At 37.1% G+C, this 23,169-nt stretch overlaps 1 protein-coding gene, 1 long non-coding RNA gene and 1 other non-coding gene across 4 annotated transcripts in view; 2 read left to right on the top strand and 1 right to left on the bottom strand.

Annotated features, from left to right (window-relative positions):
* The window catches only part of KCNIP4 (potassium voltage-gated channel interacting protein 4), a 1,307,639-nt gene that overhangs the window by 578,038 nt on the left and 706,432 nt on the right, over window positions 1–23,169 (top strand). The gene's annotated exons all lie outside the window — the stretch shown is intronic.
* Window positions 4,649–8,630, top strand: LOC113894165. The gene is made up of 3 exons (XR_003511489.1): window positions 4,649–4,834; window positions 6,393–6,500; window positions 8,517–8,630. It is a non-coding gene; the product is annotated as an uncharacterized LOC113894165 (long non-coding RNA).
* LOC113894867 lies at window positions 8,309–8,412 on the bottom strand. Its single transcript, XR_003511704.1, has one exon. It is a non-coding gene; the product is annotated as a U6 spliceosomal RNA (small nuclear RNA).

Genomic DNA, 23,169 nt, shown 5'->3' with positions numbered 1-23,169 from the left:
TGATGGATTTAAAGCTATAAGCCTGGATGAGGTCATCAAGAGGATAAGTAAAGACAGAAAAAGAATGAGAGATGAACTGAACCCTGAGGCACTCCAACATTCAGAGGTAGGAAAATAACAAAGAACCAGCAAAGAAGAATACTCAGAGGTATTGAGTGGAAAAATAGTAAATTGTATCCTGAAAGATAGGAAAAAGTTTATAAGGAAAAGACGTGGTCAGCTGATACAATATGCCAATTAAGATAAGGACTGAAATTTACATCTTATATATGGTGATGCAGCAGTCATTATGGACTTTACTAAGAGAAGTTTTAGATTAGAATAAATTCAAGAGAGTATGGAAGGAGAGGAACTGGACACAACAAATATAAACAATTCTACTGTAAAATAAAGGGTGGAGACTAAGGGTCTAAAGACTAAGTCTAAGGAGTCTTTGCTCTTTACTTGAAGCTTAACTGATCTTTTAGTCCTCAGTGGATAAAATCAGTCAGGGATTTTGGTATCACTGATGATGTGAACCACAAGTGCTAGGAAGGGAGAATTATTAAAGGCATCACTTTTCTCTCCTGGGGAAATCTCTGTAAGCCCTGGAGGATAAGGTATCCATAGCTGCCTCTAACTTGTCAGTTATAATCTCTCATTGGCAGGGCCTGGAGTTGAAGACAGTATTACAGAGAGTAATTTCTTGATCTCGGCAATAATGGAAAAGAAAAAAGTGGGGAGAGGGGCTAAAGATGAAAACCTGAGAGCAAGTAGACTTATAATCAGTTCAGTCGCGTCCAACTTTTTGTGACCCCATGAATTATAATACACAAAAGTAAAATATAAGTTAATGAGTGACGGAAAGTAAAACTTGTTTTGAGTATCTTACTTTTCTCTGTAGATATCTGTAGGTATTTCTTAAATGAAGTAATGAAGTTAAGTTGTCAGTAGATTAGATGTTCAATAAATATATCTTTTTCCAGGACCTCTGCACCTACATTCTCCCTCAGATCCTTTGTCTCCAGTATATCTGACAAAATATTTGAAATGAAGAGGAATGTGTGGTAGATTTGAAAGTCATCATAGAAGGATGAATGTTCATAACAGAAAGATAGAGAAGGGAAAACCAACTTGTTAGTAGCCCTTGATCTGTTTTTGTTTGGGGGGAGGGGATAACAAAAAAGATTCAGGGGAGTTATATAATTTATTTGCTCAAGTTCTGTGCTTTCTGATTCTCAGTGTATCATTCTTTTAATCAATTATACTGCAGTATGGAAAGTCCTGTGAATTAGATGGACTCTAGTGAATGGACAATGGGGAAAGGGAAATTGAGAAAGGCCTTGTAAACAAGGGCAGATGGAAGCCCCCGAAGCACTGAGAATAATTTAAATTTGATACAGAAGGTGACAGGCAGCCCTGGAGGTTTGAGAAATGGAAACATGCAGTCAAAACTATGAGCACGGAAGATTATTTTGACAGCCTTTGGTACTGATCTGAAATTTCATATTTTTAAAACAGTTTTTGAGGCCTTGGGGAATATATTTTATATCCCTTGATTAAAAAAAAATTTCTACTATTACATAAATTGCTATATATTCCAGGAATCAGACTCTGTTTTGATTTGTTTTGCTTTGTTTCAGAAGGTCATGCAATTGAGTTATGTGACTGATACTTATTAGCTTAAACCCAATCATCTCATTTGGCTCAGCATAATTTTCACAATATAGAAATGATTTGGGTATTTAGTCAAGTTAAATAGAGATGTATGATTCCATCAAGTTAATTATTAGCAAGAAAGAAAAAAATGAAAGTGTGATATTGTTTAAATTGCAGATGTGTTAATACAGAATAATTATGTTGACTGAAAATGAGCAGTTCCATCAGGCAGACACCGAATTTTTTTCCCCTACCAGAGTCAACACTGAATGTCTTTTAATACACCGGAAAATTACTGGGCAGATTTGAAATAACAAAGCAATCACTGCAGGCTTTGTTTGAAATTCCTCTAGAGAATAAGACAAATAAAATGATTACAGTGATTTGAGTAGTTGGAATTTTATATATATTCACTTACAAAAACAATATCCCAATTAGTTGACAATTGGTAGCTTCTTTTAGTTCCTGAAATGGTTTCTGCATTAAGATTATTGATCTGTACTTCTATTCAGGTTACCTGAGAGAAGGTTATTCTCATAATAATGAACACATGCAAAGGTTGTACTTATAAATATACCTATTTTACTATTTCAAATTTATGATCTAAATGTATTACCCATATAGGAAATTCTATCGCTTGTACTGTTAACACTACTGCAACAATATTATGTTGAATATTAGTGAATTTGGAAGCTTTATTTTCTTCTACTCTAGTTGTCTTGGCTAGGGTTCTGAATTTAATGCTTTCATTTTTCTCTGTAATTTCAGTAGAGAAATAAGTAAGTTCACTGGATTTTCCAAACTGAGTGTTTGAGAAGTCTAAGTGTGGATTCTAATTTTCTAAAGAGAAACATGTTAGAGTTAGAAGTAGTCAAGATACTTGCTTATAAAGTGAAATGGATGTACTGTGAAATGAATACCCTGTCACCAAGTCTATTAGATACATGCTCCCTCTCTAATGAAACACCAAAACAAATGCTCCCTTAATCAAGTAGACCTTAAATTCCTCTCACACCAAGAAGTTTGGAAGTAGTTTTGTGGATCAACCATGTTGAGCCATGATTTGGTATCTCTTATATCTTTTATTCATACTCACAAGACAAATGCCTCAAGTCCAGGCATAATATCCAAGCTCAAGGCAAGGAGAAGAAGGGGCACGTCAGCACTGAGCTTGTCAGTCCCATCTATCAGAAAGCACTAAATTTACCAGTAATCCAGCAGACTGCAGATTATACCCCATTGGCTCGAACTGTGTCACGTGACCATCCCAACCTGCAAGGGTGTCTGGGAAGATGTCATTTTCACAGTTTTTCTAGCAGAGGCAAGCAAGGAAGTGAGTTTGGGAATGAGCATTCCTTAATTAGTCAGCCAACCATGTCTGGGACAATTAGTGGATTAGATGAAAGAATTTCGAACCCAGGGTTTCATTGGTCTGCTATACCTAATTCTGTTTAAGATTCCTCTAGGACTTAAGAATAGATTTATTAATGCAGATATCAAGGGATATCTGCGAACATGGCCTTGAAGTAGTAGCTACTCCCCTACAAGATATAATAGCCACCAACAAGTCTAGGTCAGGTCAGGGTGCAGACTTCCCTCTTTTGGTTTCTTTCTCCTCTTTTGATCATTTCTAGTATTTCACATAACTTAGCTGTATCCCTGGAGTTCTCCTGAAACCATGTTTTTGTTTTAAAAAGCAACGTTCTCTAAGTTATAACCTCAAATGCGTATTTAAAATTAGCATAAACATGTGAAACACCTATAATTAATAAAATTCCTACATAAATGAACCCCAATTTGAACTTATATTATTTCCATGTCCACATTAGTTTAAATATCTACTTATGATATTTCACTAATAGTTTATAACTACCTTTCTCATTTTTTCATATAACCATCTAGGTCCTTTATGAAAATCCCCTGGTTTTTTTCATATACAATATTGGTAACTCAATTGTGCATATACCAGCTCACTCACATTTACAACTAGCCATTCTTCAAAACAGAAAGTACCCCCAAAAATATTTGAGTCATACTTTTGCACAGAAATTATTATATGCAATTTTTATGCTAAATGTTTTATAGAAATGACAAAAATTCTGCCTTGATTTAAGTTTAAAAAAATCATGTCTCTACACATTACATAAAGCTAACTTTACACTCACTTACTAAACAACAGCATATTACATAAAAGTACGTTTGGAATACTTAGAGAACTTTTGCTCGAGAAAAGAAATACTGCCTTCACCAGCACCAAAATGGCCTCGTCATATCTCCTTGGGCCTTATTTGAACTTTGAGGTGTAAGTAACCTGCTTTTGGCAGGTCATCTTCAATCAGAGGGCTAAACAGATAAGTTTAAGATAGAAAAACTTTGCTTTTAGGTGAACAAACACTTTGAAAATTTCTGGCAAGGAGCACTGTCTATTAAGAGCAGCCTGAGAGCAGAATGTTTCATCATCATAAAAAAGACTCTAGAAGCCTATTGTCAGATAACAGAGTTAACAAGTATGAACAAAAATAACAAGAGCATAAAATTTAATCAGTGCTCTTCTTCAGACCACTAACCAAACAAATACACACACACACAGAGCCATTTGTAAAATAAAAAGACATAAAAGCTTCAGTTTCATTTACTTCATGTTGACTAATCACGTTAGCCACAGAATCTTTAATTAAAAGAAGATTGAAAGTAATGAAAGCTTTATCAGCCCTTTTTGTTACAAAGGAGTTAGCATTTCTTTGCTGTCTTGCTAGCAACCCTATTGCTGAGAGTTTAGTTAAGCCACTTTGGAAGATCCACAATACCCTTATGTCCTTATGTATAGCCCTATAGCTGGAAACAGAAGGAAGTTAGGTTAATGGGAGCTGAAAGTGAAAGTGAAGTCGCTGAGTCTTGTCAGACTCTTTGAGACCCCATGGACTGTAGCCTATCAGGCTCCTCCCTCCATGGGATTCTCCAGGCTAGAGTACTGGAGTGCCATTTCCTTCTCCAGGGGATCTTCCTGATCCAGGGATTGAAGCCAGGTCTCCCGCATTCCAGGCAGACGCTTTAACCTCTGAGCCACCATCCACAATTACTGAGCCACAGGAAGTAGATTTAAGGTGGTGCTCCCCGAAATCCTAAAGGTTAAGCAAAACTGCTTCCAGGACTTAGGAGAAGGGAGAGAGAAACTAGGAAGAGGAACAACTGCCTGGTGAGTCCAAGGTTCCAGAATTCTTGCTTTTGAATTCCCTGGAGATCTCTTTTAGAACTGTGTTGTCTAATTTGGTTTCTATAAAAGATTTTGTTTGAAGAAAGTGTGTTTTGTTTTAAAATGTTTGTCTGTTGTTGAAAACAATTGTGCCAAGGGAAAACAGAAGAAAAGGAAAAAAAAGGCCTGAGAAACTATTGTGAGACATAGTGAAACCACCCATTATCCTATGCTTTATTTTAAAATACAAGAAAACATCACCTAAAAGAGAAAATTCAGTCCAGCAAGTTATGACTAAGCATCTCCACTGCCTAACACTAGTATGTTCAGGGAATGAGACAAAATAAGTAATTTATGAAGGGACTGAGGTAGGAAGAACAGTGTACTTAAATCGGAAATTTGGTTTTCTCTACTGACTGCACCTGAAGGATTGGAGGCCACAGTCACTTGTCTTAGAAGTGACTTGTCACAGTTACTGTTGAGCATCTGCTATGTGCCAGGTACTCTGCATGTCCTGAGGATTCAACAGTAAGTTAAATGTGATTGGGCTTCCCTTATGGCTCAGCTGGTAAAGAATCCGCCTGCAATGCAGGAGACCTGGGTTTGATCCTTGGGTTGGGAAGATCGCCTGGAGAAAGGAAAGGCTACCCACTCCAGTATTCTGGCCTGGAGAATTCAATGGACTACAGTCCATGGGGTTGCAAGGAGTCGGACACCACTGAATGACTTTCACTTTAAGTGTGATATCTGCTGTCCTGCCCCGAAAGAACTCACAGAACAGTAGTAGTCACTGAACAGTAAATCAGGAAACATTTATTAGGTACTTGTTCTGGGCCCAGCAATGTTCCAAGCACTTTTATAAGGATTAGTTTTTACATCTTCATGGCAATCTCACTAGGTACATAATATGTGGATTCCCATCTTATAGGTATAGAAATGAGGCATCTATCAGTTCTATAACTTGCCCTCAAAGTGCAGAGATGTCTCTGAGCTTAGTTCTTGGAATTCTTTTGTAAACTCTGAATGTAGTAGATCAAGAAGGAAATAGTAGTGGTTTTGTGAGTGCATTTTGGAAGCAGTGTTCTGTACAAGTGTGAGTAATTGTTAAATCAAGGAAAGATAAATGAATTAAAAGTTCAATAAGTCATGAGCCCATGCACCACAGCTACCGAAGCCCATGTGCCCTAAAGCCTGTGCTCCACAAAAAGAGAAACCACCACAATGCGAAGCCAACACACCACAGCTAGAAAGTAGCCCCCACTCACCACAACAAGAGAAGTCCCCACACAGCAACAAAGGCCCAGCACCGCCAAAACTAAAGAATACAATCTTTTAAAAGTTTAATAAGTCACAACTGGAAGTGTTTCCCTCACCCAAAATGTAAAGATGCAAAGAAATACAGGGTTATTAAGAAGAACCACCCCTGGCTTCTAGAATATAAGTAATTTCTTATGAAGTATTCCTGAGCCATCAGAGTCCATCCTGGATTAAATACTGGTAGGAAGGAAATTAAGAGCTGGGTATTTCTCAGGCTCTGACTATGTAAATCTCATCCTCCCAGCCAGCAAGACAATCCAGATGTAGCTGCATACGATTTTCATGACATCGAGTTCACCTGTGCCAAGGAAGAAGTGGAGCTGGGTATCAGCAAGGAAACTACCCCTTTGAGGTAGAGGGTGAAAATGTACTATCCAAATGGTTTCACTTATGTTCTAGAAACAAGCCACTGGGCATTGTCGAGATCCAGTAGCAAAAAGATGCTTGAGGGCTAGGCCTTTCCCGTTTCTGCTTGAGTCTAGATTTTGTCCCGCTATTGCATCTAAAATCTGTTCTAGTCAAAGCCTATTTGCAGAAATTGTGTTTGTAAATAGAAGCAGATTAGAATAACTTAAAGGTCAATGGCAAAGCTGAACTATTTCCAGTGTTAAACACAGAACTCAAAAGAAGACATCCTCCATGATAATGTGCCTGAAAGCATCTGAGGTTAGAAATTGGGTTTAATTTCGCTAGTGGGGGAGGAGAAAAATCTTGTCCGTATTTGTGATTGTGGTATAGCTTCTAGAAAATGTGCCCTTTGTTACAACATGAAAACAGACATTTTAGAAATTTGCTATCCACTGTCACTCTTCAATTAACTTCTATTCATTCTGCCAGCAAGAAATTGTGTTCAGCCCATTAAAAATAGGAGGCTTCCTTTTCTATCCCCTTTGCCATTATTGATATTGTTAATCATTTTAATTAGTGGCTTCCCATGATTTCAATCAAGGCCAATTAGACTCAAACCCGATAAACAATGAAGAGGTGAAAACAGCAGCTCAAAACATGGATTAATCTCACCAGTACAAAGTGGAAGGAGCTGCACTTTAAATTGCTTCTATTCACCTCTAAACAATGGCATTTCCTGGTCCTACTGACTATACTGGCATTAGGTAGCTTATGTGAAATGTAATCTATAGTCATACCTTTCAAAGATTTTTACCCTCTATGCTGCTTCGGACAGCGTTTGTGTTTGTCCAGGTATTCTCCATCATGCCCTGGTTTAGAGTTTTGTACACCAGCTACCAAATCAGTTTAAATTTCTTGCACTTTCCTTTTCCACCTCCCCTTCTGTGTGCCTATTTCCCTGCCTTTCTCTGCCCTTACAAAAATCCATTCTCCATTAGCAAAGAATAATTCCCATTCCCAGTGATATTAAAGAAAAGTGACAGTGTTAGTCGTTCAGTCGTGTCTGACTCTTTGCAACCCCATGGACTGTAGCCTCTGTCCATGAAATTCTCCAGGCAAGAATACCAGAGTGGGTAGCCATTCCGTTCTCCAGGGGATCTTTCCAACCCAGGGATCAAGCCAAGGGTCTCCCGCATTGCAGGCTTGTTCTTTACCATCTGAGCCACCAGGGAAGCCTGATATTATAGAAGTTCAATATATATAGTTTCAGGCAACCACAATATATTTATCTGGATATAGTGTTAAATTATTTTCATAAGATACTTTTCATTTAATTCCCTCAACAATTCTATGACATCGTTATTACTGTTAGCCCCATTTTACGGATGATAAAACTGAGATTTCAGGAATATAAGTAACTTTAATAAGCCAGAAAAAGTTAGACTCAGGATGTAAACTCAGTTCTATATTGTTCTAGAGCTCAAGCATGAACTCATGTTCAGACTTGCGCTGGTCTATACTTAAAAACAGAATCAGAACAGTCAGTTGGAAAATGTCCAAACACTAAAACTTTTGGAAAATGTCCAAACACTAAAATTTTACCATTAATCTTTCTTAGAATGGCTACAGTGAAGAGTATTGTGTTTTTTTTTTTAATAAAAATTGCATCACCTAATCCAACCCATCCTCACTTCTCTGACCATATTGCCAAGTGACATAGTACACACCATCTTTTAGACAAGCCAAGGAAATTTTATCAGTACTCTAAGGTCTACACAGTAGACAGTTTTTTTCAAGTATAGTTGATTTACAAAAACTTTGGAATGCTCCGTGAATCTGTGTGTCACCCTTGTATAGGGGCCATGTTAATCTCTTTATCATTCCAATTTTGGTATATTTGCTAGCGAAGTAAGCACAACAGTAGACAATTTTTATCCCTTGGAAACTCTTCAGACATAACATGGGCATGTATCTTAACACTTCAAAACTTCATGATTCCTCTGTTTTAAATGTGTGACAGGAAACAGCCTAAAAAGCAAAGCTGAATTTGGATCATGGTTGTAATATTTACTGTCTGAGGTGTCTTAGCCTTCCTCAGTGATCAACTGCAAAGAAATAGAGGAAAACAACAGAATGGGAAAGACTAGAGATCTCTTCAAGAAAATTAGAGATACCAAGGGAACATTTCACGCAAAGATGGGCTCGATAAAGGACAGAAATGGTATGGACCTAACAGCAGCAGCAGATATTAAGAAGAGGTGGCAAGAATACACAGAAGAACTGTACAAAAAAGATTTTCATGACCCAGATAACCACGATGGTGTGGTCACTCACCTAGAGCCAGACAACCTCGAATGTGAAGTCAAATGGGCCTTAGAAAGCAACACTACGAACAAAGCTAGTGGAGGTGATGGAATTCCAGTTGAGCTATTCCAAATCCTGAAAGATGATGCTGTGAAAGTGCTGCACTCAATATGCCAGCAAATTTGGAAAACTCAGCAGTGGCCACAGGACTGAAAAAGTCAGTTTTCATTCCAATCCCAAAGAAAGGCAATGCCAAAGAATGCTCAAACTACCACACAATTGAACTCATCTCACATGCTAGTAAAGTAATGCTCAAAGTTCTCCAAGCCAGGCTTCACCAATACGTGAACCGTGAACTTCTAGATGTTCAAGCTGGTTTTAGAAAAGGTAGAGGAACCCTAGATCAAATTGCCAACATCCGCTGGATCATGGAAAAAGTAAGAGTTCCAGAAGAACATCTATTTCTGCTTTATCGACTATGCTAAAGCCTTTGACTGTGTAGATCACAATAAACTGTGGAACATTCTGAAAGAGATGGGAATACCAGACCACCTGACCTGCCTCTTGAGAAACCTTATATGCAGGTCAGGAAGCAACAGTTAGAACTGGACATGGAACAAAAGACTGGTTCCAAATAGGAAAAGGAGTACGTCAAGGCTGTATATTGTCACCCTGCTTATTTAACTTCTATGCAGAGTACATCATGAGAAACGCTGGGCTGGAAGAAGCACAAGCTGGAATCAAGATTGCCAGGAGAAATATCAATAACCTCAGATATGCAGATGACACCACCCTTATGGCAGAAAACAAGAAAAACTAAAGAACCCCATGATGAAAGTGAAAGAGGAGAGTGAAAAAGATGGCTTAAAACTCAGCATTCACAAAACTAAGATCATTACATCTGGCCCATCACTTCATGGAAAATAGATGAGGAACAGTGAGAGACTTTATTTTTCTAGGCTCCAAAATCACTGCAGATGGTGACTGCAGCCATGAAATTAAAAGACACTTACTCCTTAGAAGGAAAGTTATGACTAACCTAGATAGCATATTAAAAAGCAGGATATTACTTTGCCAACAAAGGTCCGTCTAGTCAAGGCTATGGTTTTTCCTGTGGTCATGTATGGATGTTAGAGTTGGACTGTGAAGAAAGCTGAGCACCGAAGAATTGATGCTTTTGAACTGTGGTATTGGAGAAGACTCTTGCGAGTCCCTTGGACTGCAAGGAGATCCAACCAGTCCATTCTAAAGAAAATCAGTCCTGGGTGTTCATTGTAAGGACTGATGCTGAAGCTGAAACTCCAATACTTTGGCTACCTGATGTGAAGAGTTGACTCATTGGAAAAGACCCTGATGCTGAGAGGGATTGGAGGCAGGAGGAGAAGGGGACGACAGAGGATGAGATGGCTGGATGGCATCACTGACTCGATGGACGTGGGTCTGAGTGAATTCCGGGAGTTGGTGATGGACAGGGAGGCCTGGCATGCTGCAATTCATGGGTTGCAAAGAGTCGGACATGACTGAGCAACTGAACTGAACTGAGGTGTCTTAAGCAGGTTACTTACCTTTTCTGAGTTTAAGGCCTTTGGGATATAGAAATAATAAAAATGAGTGAATTTAACCCAGAAAATGGCAAATATAAAATTTACCTTGCATTTAAAAAAATTTTTAAAGAATCAACTGAAATATATTTCTAAATGTGCCTGACCTGTAACTGTTTCTTAATAAATGGTGGTATTAATTATTATCATTTATGTGTCTCACATAATGTGTAAAGCATATAATGATATTTTTATACAGAAGCAGGTGGACAGTAGGTTTCAGTTAGGCAGAGTATCCAGACATAGTATGCTGCTGCTGCTAAGTCGCTTTAGTCGTGTCCGACTCTGTGCAACCCCAGAGATGGCAGCCCACAAGGCTCCCCAGCCCCTGGGACTCTCCAGGCAAGGACATAGTATAGCCTGTAACAAAAATCCAACCAAAGAGACTCCGATTAGAAAGGAAATTGATTGTAGTAGAGCATTAATCTGGTTACTGGAGATAAAGTAGAAGGCTGAGCTTGATTGAAAAGAGCAAGGTAATTAAGACAGCAATTACTAACACTCAAAAGCATTTGTATCAGTCAGCTATTGCCACTATAATGCTGAAAAACAACTCCAAAATACAATGCTTACAAGAATAATTATTCTCACACTCATTTTGTCTTATCTAAAATGGGCTCAGCTATATCTCTGCTTCATAATGTGGGTCAGCCTATCTTGCCTAAAGACTGAAGATTCAGTTTAGATCCATTCCATGAATTTTTGTTCTGATGCTCAGGCTGAAAAGGTAACAGTTTTTAGAGAATGTTTTCTTTTTCATAGGAAATCACTAAGTCATAACAGGAAAAGCTCATTTATACAGGTACATTTTAAGCTTCAGCTTTCATCAGATCTTCTAATATCTAGTTTGGCTAAAGCAAATTACATGGTTTCATATAGTGAGTTATATTCAACTCACCATCAGACAATAAATAATATGGACAGACAATTTTATTACAGGGGAATGAAAAACTACAATCAGTAAATTAATCTAACATACAAAACTGAGAAATTGCTAAATCTTTCAGCTATTCATCCAGAGATTCTCCTGCCTGCTTTGCAGACTTGTTCTAGAATTTAGACCTGAAACTTCAGACTGGTTTGGGAATTGTCAATTCTGGAAACTGGATGAAAATTGCATGAGTAAAAGAACAAATCAGCCTGATTGTGACTGTGGTTGAAGTCTTTGACCTGATCCATGTAATTTTCTGTTTGTGGTATGCCCCACTCTCAAATGCTTTGCTTTGGTTCTTAAGGTTTCATTTGTTTGCTTTTATCAAGGATGCTGGTACACATTAATAGAGCTATTGATTACATATCTATTTGCTTTCCTAATTTGTTTTCTCCAGGAATTTCATGTCTAACTATTTATTTTCCATTTCTTGAGTTGCATTTGTACAGAATGCAGAAAAAACCAGTTGCTTCACCACTGTCCTGGGCTTTTTCCCAACTGATTAATTTGAACAGTGATAATGAAGATTCGATAAGATTTTATCTCCTTGTTTTGTGCTTATGAATTGATGTGCTCTTTAGAGCTTTAAAATATCATCCCTTGATATACATTTACAGTGCATATCTTCACCCCAAATCAATATATGTGGAATCAATTCTGATTTAAGTGTTTTTCAGGTACCATTATGTTTGTTAAATTGAGATGTTTTCTTACGGTCAAAGCATGAGAAGCAACTTAGACTAAATTTTGTTGGGAACTTCTGCTGGCTCTCGGGAGAAATGACTGTGATTATTTCATTGTGTAGCTTGAGCCTAATCTAGACTTCTTCTGAGTTTGCTTAGAGTTATGCAGTCTCACCCAGCATAATGCCTTCATATAGTTTTCTCCAGCAGTAACTGAGGACAACCTCCCTGCTTTCAGATTTTTGTGCTCCCTTATTATAAATATATGTATGTAATAAACATCCAACCAGTCCATCCTAAAGGAAATCAGTCCTGAATATTCATTGGAAGGACTGATGCTGAAGCTGAAATGCCAATACTTTGGCCACCTGATGCGAAGAACTGACTCATTTGAAAAGCCCCTGATGCTGGGAAAGATTGAAGGCATGGGGAGAAAGGGACGACAGAGGATGAGATGGTGGATGGCATCACCAACTCAATGGACATGAGTTTGAGTAAGCTCCGGGAGTTGGTGATGGACAGGGGAGCCTGGCATGCTGCAGTCCATGGGGTTGCAAAGAGTCGGACATGACTGACTGAACTGAACTGAAACATGGGCTTCTCAAGTGGCTCAGAGGTAAAGAATCTGCCTGCCAATGCAGAAGGCCAGGAGACGCGGGTTCAATCCCTGAATCAGGAAGGTTTCCTGGAGAAGGAAATGGCAACCAACTCCAGTATTCTTGCCCGGAAAATCCCATAGACAGAGGGACATGGTGGACTACAGTACATGGGGTAGCAAAGAATCTGACACAACTTAGCAACTAAACAAAATGTGTGTGTGTGTGTGTGTGTGTGTGTACACTTTTATATCACTGTGAATGAATTATGAATATTCTTTTATCTCAGTTCCCTAATTAACTTATGAGAATAATATGGTAGGTACAAAGCATTTATTCACATGTGCCCAGTACTTACAGTAAAATAACATTTTATGAAATGACTGTTATGGTGCACCCAAAACCACAATGAATAAACTTTATATGATCAAGACTTCAAATATTAGTCACACTATTTTTGTCTATAAGTTTTCCTATTGTATTTCTTACTACTCTGAGAAAGTGGCTTGTAGGCACTAATCTGTCCTAGCAGCTTATAGTTCAATTTTTAATTATGTTAATCAAATGAACATATACAAAATATTAATCTATCTTTAGATTTGATCTCTAGTTAAAGCATTCCCCTATATTTTCTTGAACATTTCCATTCTGTATCATCTTTGTGATGATTCTTGCTCTGTACTTCTCTGGGACTCTATCACTCTTTCCTGGTTGCTATCTGAGTAGCATACAGTACATAATCTATAACAAAATTACCTTTAGGGACCAGCTATGAATTCATATATGTCTGAATATCATTTTTTGACATCTTATGAGTGCATTTCAATATCATTGTATAGTACATATACATTCAAAACCTTTAGTCTGGGAAAAATCAGAGTCAAAGCAAACCAGAGAACTGGTACTCTCTGGTTGGTACTATGGGGTTAAAAAGATCAGTATTTCATCCATATCCTCTTGTATTTATTATTTGTTTCTAATTTTACACTTTAGTGATTGGAATATTCTCAGATAGATCTTTCATTTATTTAGAATTTTATTTTTTGTTCTGCACTCAACTTTTTACTGAATTTTTCATAGTTCTCTTTGATATTCTTCTGCATCTTCTTACATACAGTTCTGAATTCTTTGCCCTTCCTTTCTTTGAATTTACTGGGTATCGTGGCTCTTATCCTCTGTTCTTTAATATATTTCATTAAAGAGATGCTCATGGAAAGTTGACAACAATCTGCCTCATCCTTCACATTTCCTTACATCTAATGAGGTTGTTCTTGTAAGAAGTAAACACCAGAAGCACATTCCATTCCATCTTTTACATTGCTTTGATGCTTTGTTTAAATTTATTCTGTAAATAATATCTTAAATCAATGCCTTTCTTTTGAAGGTCTTTGAATCTATTTGGAATAGCATGACTATTTTTATCTTTGACTCCACTTATATTTCATGATCCAATTTAGAAGCAGTATGGTGTATTATAAAGAGCTGGATATACTCAGTCTAAGGTTTTGAATCCTAGGTCAGCCACTTAACTATCTATGTGACCTTGGGTAACTTGCCTTCTAGTTTCCTTTGCATTGCCTTTAACCCTCACAGGCTGTTGTGAGGATAAAGAAAAATACCTGACAAATGGTATACCCTTTGTAAACAATGGTTAAATGATGCTGACATCTGCTTGAAAGATACTCAGAAAATTCTGAGTCATTACCCACAGAATTAATCTGGGGTAAATTGATTTAATTGATGCTCTCTTTAACGTCTTTGCACTATGCTGCTAATGATGATGTGGCACGCTTCCCTGAAAGTAAAAGCAAGACCTCCTTCATACCATGCTGATCTCTTTCTATTTCCATAATAGAATATTGCTGATAGCCTTTTCCCTATTGAGCTCTTCTGGATACCTTCCCTTTAAAGAAAAGCCATTCATAAGAGCCTTTACCACTTTGAAATATTTGTGCAAATCATTAAAATATATGCTACTAAGGATGCATTGTGATGCAAGAAGTGGCTACTATGAAGTCATTTTTATTTAAGTTCATTAGGATAAAACATGTTTCAAAAGGGAGATAATTTGTACTAAGTAAAAAAGGAAGCCTGAAAGGAGAGATGAGAAAAGCAGAAAAAAAGAAAAGAAAAAGTTAACTCTACCAAGGCTTACTGAGAGCAAATTCTGTGCAGGATGCTGTTTTAGGTTTGTTAGTGGTACCAAAGTGTTTCAGGACTGTCAAGAATGACAATTTTTGTCAGGAGAAAGTCTCATTGAAATGGAAGTTCCTTTCCTAGCCCTCACAGTGACTGAAAAAGGATGGCTGTTGAGTGCATTTTGGGTTGAATGAATGATAGATCAAATGGAAAAGGCTTAATCAGTGTTACTTTGGAGGTAGCTGGATTGGAAGAAATGTTAGAAATATTGTTTTGTTAAGAAGAATGGTCAAATAATAAGAGATATGAATTTTTTAAAAATATTTTTTTCCAGTTTGTGGGTTAAGCAAATAAATTTATAGAATTATAAATGATCAAAATAAAAAAGGGATCTTAGCAGTGATTCTAGTCTACCTTATTTCAGAAGCTGAGTTTAAATTCATGCTAGAAAATGCGTGCTTTAATTCCCACCATTTCTACCTTTTATCTTGGCCAATTAGCCGGCAGACATTTAAGGCATTTACCACTTTACATGATACTTAGATGCTGTCAGTTTGAATTATTTTTATAGGGATCTCATGTGTAAATTGTCTAAATAATACTGTGGATTCCACGATGGCTTCCTTCCACCACTAAATATAATTATGAGTTTCATTTGTTCATGTCAGCTATGGTGGTTTTTGAGGCTACAGGCTGATTTTAATGCTGGGCAAAGTAAGCATAAGTTACATGAATTCTCCTGATGAAAAAATATCAACTTTTATTTCATTGACGTTTATGCCTTATCTCACTGTAACTTATTAGTATCACAGTGGCCTAATGTCGCTACTGGACAACTATGTGACTGGCAAAATAGAATATTACACTTAAAAAGGAATGTACACAAGTAAAATCAGAACCCTCTGGTATATCCGCTTTAAAAATGATATTACAATGCCCTTTGATTCAGAAGCAGTAGCATGAGAAAATAATAGAGACAGCCCTGTGCTTGTAATTGTTTTGGACACCCATTTGTCTGAGTCCTACACATAGAAAGGCTCACTCAAACACTTCCCAGCACCAGTCTCTTGCCGTAGCTTACCATATCCATTACTGCTCAAGCATGGTAACCAATTTACCATGAAAATGGAAAATTATTATTATTCCCCATACCTTAGTTTGTTTTATGCTTACATTAGAATGAGAATTAATGTTGGCTATGGCTAGTGTCAGGCTGTAAGTTTCCTAAAGAATTTCAAACTCTTTGTTGAAAATTCTTTCCTGTTTCTGTCCTTCCTGGATAATTCTTATCCACATAAGGGCAAGACTTAGCTTACTCCTAGTGCATTCACCTTCCTCTTCAGTTCAATTGCTCAGTCGTGTCCAACTCTGCGACCCCATGGACTGCAGCACACCAGGCTTCCCTGTCTATCACCAGCTCTTGGAGCTTACCCAAACTCATATCCATTGAGTCGATGATAACATCCAACCATCTCATCCTCTGTCATCCCCTTCTCCTGCCTTCAATCTTTCCCAGAATCAGGGTGTTTTCCAATGAGTCAGTTCTATGCATCAGGTGGCCAAAGTATTGGAGTTTCAGCTTCAACATCAGTCCTTCCAATGAACACTCAGGATTTATTTCCTTTAGGATGGACTGGTTGGATCTCCTTGCTGTACAAGGGACTCTCTAGTTCCTTATAAACCCTAAAGTAACATTTCCCCAGCCATATGCCTCAGGATTTCCAGGAATCTTTATTTTGGTGAACCTGCAGTTGATTTTTTACAGACACCAGATTTGAGAACCGTTGCTCTTCAGTGAGACTTCCCTTGAGTTACTCTTATTCAAAGCTTGGACTCCAGCTAAAGACTAAGCTTGTTGCCCTGCAGAGAATCTCCTAGAAATTCCTGATGACTGTACTCTCTTGTTAGACTGCTGTACTCCTCAACTGAGGAGAACCACAGAGGAGGCACACTGTAGGGAAGGCTGTGTTTTGCTTCACTGATGTTTGCCAAGCATAGGTTTTCTAATTGCCCACATGGTAGCAATGTAAATGTCCATTGACAGATGAATGGATAAAAAAAGAAGTGGTATATTTACATAGTAAAATACTACTCAGTCATAAAAAAAGAATGAAGTAATGCCATTCATGATACTGAGCAGGGCCCTGTGGAGCTCCTGGGCACAAGCTTGTGTCTCCTATTTCTTTGATGACAGAAAATAGCCCTCATTCAGCCTCCGTGACCTTCCCTGAGTTCCAATGACAGATTCAACAGTTGTTAATTAGGGAAGAGGGGGGACGTGAGACCAGGGGGAAATAGTCAAGAGAAACAGTAGTGCAGCCTTGGGACAAGGTCCTGGTTCCCCATCGATGGATACACACAACAATACCTTTGAGTTATTTTGCAGATAAACACCCTCCCAGGTGGGAGAAGTTAACAATTAACAATGGTAGGCTGCCCATAAGCACATAGACCCCAGACCAGATGGACCTGAAGGTCGGTGATGCAGACTCCTACTTACCTCACCACCAATCCATCAGAAGAATGTCCACGAGCTGATCAGGCCCTCTTTGAACAATTTCTATAAAATTTCTCACTATCTTCTTCGAATTGGGACACATGGTTCTGAAGGCATTAGCCTGCTGTGGCCCCCTTTGGCTGACAAAGTAATAAAGCTACCCGTTTCTGCCTCACCCAAAACTCTTGTCTCCGAGATTTAATTTGGCACCAGAGGAGCTGAGCTTTCAGCATCAATTCTGGCACTCCAGATGGGAAGTGTGTCTCTTCAGATACACAGCATATGTGTTTTCTCAGACAATTCAGAGTGTTAGACAAGAACCCATTTTCAGCCCTAAAAGGGGCTCCCCTTCCTGCAACATTCAAAACAACATTGATGGATTTAGAGATTATCATACTAAGTGAAGTAAACCAGACAGAGAAAGACAAATATATGGGTTACAGGTGGAATCTAAAAAATATGATACAAATGAACTTATATACAAGACTGACACAGACCTACAAACATAGAAAACAAAACTTAGGATTATCAAAGGGGAAAGTGGGGTGAAATGGGATAAATTATGAGTTTGGGATTAACATATACACACTACTATATATAAAATAGATAATCAACAATAGATAACACAGGGAACTATACTCAATATTTTATAATAACCTATAAGAGAAGAGAACCTGAAAAATATATACAATTGAATCACTGCTGTACAATGAAATTGACACAACTTTTAAAATCAACTATACTTTGATAAAAAATAAAACTGAAAAAAAAACACTGAGAAAGTTGCTGAGAGAGAGACCTTAAAAGCGTGAAAGTGTTAGTCACTCAGTATTTACATGTGGTGATGGATGATAACTTATTGTGGTAATCATTTTGCAACATAAACATGAATCAAATCATTATGTTGTACATTGAAAACTAATATGATGTTATCTGTCAGTTTTATCTCCATTTCTTAAGAAGCCACTAAATAATTATTTACTGAAAATATGGAATTAATGAATTGAAGATAAAAACCTTAAACTTTTTGTTCAGTTTTATCCTCTGCGCCTAAAGCATTGCCTGACCCAGGTAAGGCTTCCCAGGTGTCTCATAGTAGGTACTCAGTAAACATTTGTTAAATCAGTAAATGTCAAGTACAACTATTCCAGGGAAATAAACTATGTCTTTACCTAAAATTTCCTCATGGGCATACTTGTTTCCTAGCATAAAGTCCTTATATTAAGGCCCACTTTTCTTAGTCTGGCTTCTAAGCCAGACATTTTCTTAGCTACTGGAAATTTCAACCCCAGTTTAGGAAAACCCTAATCCCTAAGCAAAAAAAGAGTTGGTCTTGCTCTCAGAATGAATTAGACTGCATTTGTGAGAACACAAAGATAATGATCAATATGAAAGGTATTAAGGATGTAACTTGATGTAAAACATATTGAGGAAAAATGAATTTAAATGCTCAATTAAAATGTTTCTTTTTTTAAAAATACTTTGGATTTTACAGAAAATAAACCCAGTTCATGTCTTAAAGTATGTTGATTTATTTTTATCAAATGATATGTTTTTTCCATATATTAACCAAAAGGATTTGCATTTTAAAATAACTCATAGGAAATTCATAAAAATAAACAAAAAAAAGTCTGTTCTAAAAGAATAATACAACAACGAGTATTTCTAGACTTTTAAAATCTTGTCATACACTTTTCTTTCTGTGCTAGTCTAAATATTTGACTACTTCTTCCAAGAATGAAGTACAGACTTTTAATAGCTTTATTAATGGGTAATTTACATATAATATGATTAAGTCATTTTAAGTGTATAATACTTTTCATTAAATTTATAAAGGTGTGCAACCATTAAAACCATCTGATTTTAGAACATTTCCATTATACCCAAGAGATCACTAGTGTCCATTTGCAATCTCTCGTCTTCACTGCTGGGCCAACACTGACAACCCTTAAAATATTTTCTGTCTTTGCTTTTTCTAGAGATTTAATATATATTGAATCACACAACATGTATCTTTTATGCCTATTTACTTCACTTAGCATAATGTTTTGGAAGTTCATCCATGCTTTATCATGTATTAATACTGCATGTTTTAAAAATTGAGTGGTATTTCCATACACTGCCTTCAATATATATTAACATGAAATACATCACTAAAGGCAAATGTGTTTTAACTAAATTCTAGTTTTTAATGTAATTTATGTCATAACTTCTGAAATAATTATAGTAAATGTTAATAATCCATAAATTATATATGCATAAAATCTGAATATACGGCAAAACCTTCCTAAATCTTGTGTATTTATTTTATCCATTCATAATTAATTCCTTAAATATTACTTTAAAAAATATTACTGTTACTTAAATTCTCCTCTGAACTTAATACACATAAACACTTCTGATATGAGTGATAGAAAGATATGGATGAGTTAAGTTTTATCTTACTAACTCATATAAAGCAAAAAGAAACTGCAGTGTTATTATCACAGAAGTTTTACTTGTCTCTTGACAAGACAGACTAATGATAGTGCTTAACTGAGAAATGATGGCCTGGAAAAATTAGCCATTTTTTAATCCTATAACATTGAACTTACACTTATGTTAGAAAAAGGAAGCATTTTATGTAAATTCATTTTATTTCGTTAATAATGTAAAAGAGTTAGAGCAAGACAGAGAAAAGGCCAGATATAATCAGAATCCTTCAAAGGTCAAGTGAAAACACATTGCTGAGGATTCTTATATTTCATTTATCTCTCCTGAGTTTTCATTCTTCTCTTATTCAGTATCTCTTTCCACATTTAAAAATTTTTTATGTCTCATCTTAGACCTGGATAAATTTCTCTTTTATATTTTACCAACAAATCAAAACAAAGAAACTTTGTTATGAAAGGCAGGGTATTTATGAAGAGTAGTTAAAAAATAAGAGATCCTATGCACATTTGAGGGCTAGATCTAGTCTATCCAGCTTTTGTGTCCCCTAAAATATGGTACTGGGTATCCTATCTGGAATACATGCAATGTTGACAAATTAAAAATTATGCAATAGGGGAAAAATGGAAAATCTATAATATCCTAATGTTCTATTTTTTTTTTTTTACATACTTGTGTTTCTCTCTTATATTTTAGAAATCTTAGGTGAATTTTTAGCAGAAATTTGTGAGATGGGTCTAAAAAAGAAACTTCCTTCACTATTTTTACTGAATATCTACTATAATTAAATAATCCAAATGTAGAGACTCCATTCCTTTCCTTATGCAAAAGATAAATGTACTTTTACATATCCCTTTACCTGTCTTCCATCCAGCTTTGGCAAAGCAAGGAAGCACTGAATAAAAAAAAACCAAAAAACAAAAAAACACAAATCCCATGGCTCAAATATAGGATGCTATACATTCAAATAAAGTGCAAAGCTAACAGTATAACTTTAGTCTGTGAAACTTAAAAAAAAAATCATTTAGGTCAAAAATGTGATTTGGACATGAAGTGCAGGGATGGAAAAGTGTACAGAAAGAGTGATGTGGGAAACAGTTAAGGAAACATATTAGAAATTAATCACTAAATTAGCATTACCAAGTTACTTTGTCATTCAACACATGTTTACAAAAGGTCTTTGGTGGTAGGCACAGTGTTAAATATGCAAGGAAAAAAATGAGGCATAGAGCCACAGCTTCTGTAAGTTGAGCAAAATGAAAATTTAGAAACTACATACAACTGAGTTCATATTGTTTTCACTTGGTGCATTAACCCCAAGGGGGAAAAATAACTTAATTTCCTGTATCCCACATAGCTTCTCTTTTGATAGCAGGTGACTCTAATTCTTCTTTTGGTCTTATGGGACCTTCTCTTAAATCCTGCCAATTCTCTCCAAACTTTGGCTTATAATAAAACATTATTATAAAAATATACTGGAGAAATTAAAAAAAAAAAAAAAACCTTCCCATAATTTCAGTACCATGGCTTTCATGATTGTGTTCAGGCTCTGAGCTTCAAATTAGTGTTTGTAAAACCAAAAATTTCATTTTATGCCTTCTAGTCTTACCTATAGGATTAACCTCTCTGTTTATGATGGAGGTTAGGTTCAAAGAATTGATACTATTATATGGTCTTTCACAGGGTCTGTCAGAGACTACCCAAGCTACACAAATAACACAATGTAAAGAGTGATACAGTATTAAAAATCTTCCAACAAACAAAAGCCCAGGATCAGATGGTTTCATAGGCAAATTCTATCAAATGTTTAGAGAAGAGCTAACATCTATCCTTCTCATGAAAGTGAAAAGTGAAAGTGAAAGTCACTCAGTCGTGTCCGACTCTTTGCAACCCCATGGACTATAGAGTCCATGGTATTCTCCAGGCCAAAATACTGGGGTGGGTAGCCATTCCCTTCTCCAGGGGATCTTCCCAACCCAGGGATAAAACCCAGGTCTCTTGCATTACAGGCAGATTTTTTTACCAGCTGAGCCACAAGGGAAGCCCATATAGTCTTCCAAAAAATTGCAGAGGGAGGTACTCTCCCAAACTCACTCTTTGAGGCCACCATCACCCTGATACCAAAACCAGACAAAGATAGGACAGAAAAAGAAAATTATAGGACAATATTACTGACAAACATAGATGCAACATTCCTCAACAAAACACTGACAAGTATAATCCAACAACATGTTAAAAGGATCATGCACCATGATTAAGTGGGGTCATCCTTATGGCAGAAAGTGAAGAGGAACTAAAAAGCCTCTTGATGAAAGTGAAAATGGAGAGTGAAAAAGTTGGCTTAAAGCTCAACATTCAGAAAACGAAGATCATGGCATCCGGTCCCATCACTTCACAGGAAATAGATGGGGAAACAGTGGCTGACTTTATTTTTTGGGCTCCAAAATCACTGCAGATGGTGACTACAGCCATGAAATTAAAAGACACTTACTCCTTGGAAGAAAAGTTATGATCAAGCTAGATAGCATTTTCAAAAGCAGAGACATTACTTTGCCAACAAAGGTTCGTCTAGTCAAGGCTATGGTTTTTCCAGTGGTCATGTATGGATGTGAGAGTTGGACTGTAAAGAAGGCTGAGTGCTGAAGAATGGATGCTTTTGAACTGTGGTGTTGGAGAAGACTCTTGAGAGTCCCTTGGAGTGCAAGGAGATCCAACTGGTCCATTCTGAAGGAGATCAGCCCTGGGATTTCTGTGGAAGGAATGATGCTAAAGCTGAAACTCCAGTACTTTGGCCACCTCATGTGAAGAGCTGACTCATTGGAAAAGACTCTGATGCTGGGAGGGATTGGGGGCAGGAGGAGAAGGGGACAACAGAGGATGAGATGGCTGGATGGCATCACTGACTCTATGGATGTGAGTCTGAGTGAGTTGGTGATGGACAGGGAGGCCTGGCATGCTGCGATTCATGGGGTCGCAAAGAGTCGGACACGACTGAGCGACTGAACTGAACTGAACCTAGGGATCCAAGGATTCTTCAATATACGCAAATCAATCAGTGTGATACACGATATTAACAAATTGAAGGATTAAAACCATATGGTAATCTCAGTAGATGCATAAAAAGCTTTTGACAAAATTCAACATCCATTTATGATAGAAAAAGAAGAAACTCTCCAGAAAGTGGGAATGGAGGGAACATACTTCAACATGTTGTGTGTGTGTTAGTCACTCAGTACTGACCTACTCCTTGCAATCCCATAGACTGTAGCCTTCCAGGCTCCTCTGTCCATGGAATTATCCAGGCAGGAATACTGGAGTGGGTTGCCATTTCCTTCTCCATACCTCAACATAGTAAAGGTATATTTATTGACATATGACAAACCTATAGCAACCATTATTATCAATGGTGAAAAAGTTAAAGCATTCCCTCTAAGATCAGGAAAAAGACAAGGATGCACACCCTTGTCACTATTATTCAACACAGTTGTGCAA

Source organism: Bos indicus x Bos taurus, chromosome 6, assembly GCF_003369695.1.
Source record: "Bos indicus x Bos taurus breed Angus x Brahman F1 hybrid chromosome 6, Bos_hybrid_MaternalHap_v2.0, whole genome shotgun sequence".
In the NCBI taxonomy this organism is placed as follows: domain Eukaryota; kingdom Metazoa; phylum Chordata; class Mammalia; order Artiodactyla; family Bovidae; genus Bos; species Bos indicus x Bos taurus.
Note: the sequence above shows the minus strand (reverse complement) of the source record. Positions and strands in the feature narration are given on the sequence as shown.